We start from the raw sequence: 376 nt of genomic DNA on the forward strand, positions 1-376 counted from the left end.
GGCATCGTTGGATAGAGAATTGAAAAGTCGATTCAGTCAATTCAGTGAATTAGGCTTCGATAAAGCACCATATTTTAAGTTAAGTGCTTTATAAACACACGTCTTTTTCGCACACATGCTCTTTTTACCATTCAAACTTCATTGCAGCGCGCCACTGGCCTGGGATTCGCTGCTTAATTTGGAAACTTTTTGGTTTTTAGCATTTTTATCGCAGCTAGCCCGGTTGCCGAGTAATGAGAAAAAATATCAGAAAAAATCTTGTATTAAAAAAATTCACGCAGTTTTGATAAATTGGAGTCTGAACGAAATTTCTGTCTGCCGCAGCAACTGAGAAACATTTGACAAAGTAGGGATGTTTCTAGTGCTCACGCAAAAT

The sequence above is a fragment of the Dendroctonus ponderosae genome, unplaced genomic scaffold (assembly GCF_020466585.1).
Source record: "Dendroctonus ponderosae isolate FM_Combo_2020 unplaced genomic scaffold, Dpon_F_20191213v2 Dpon_F_20191213_7, whole genome shotgun sequence".
In the NCBI taxonomy this organism is placed as follows: domain Eukaryota; kingdom Metazoa; phylum Arthropoda; class Insecta; order Coleoptera; family Curculionidae; genus Dendroctonus; species Dendroctonus ponderosae.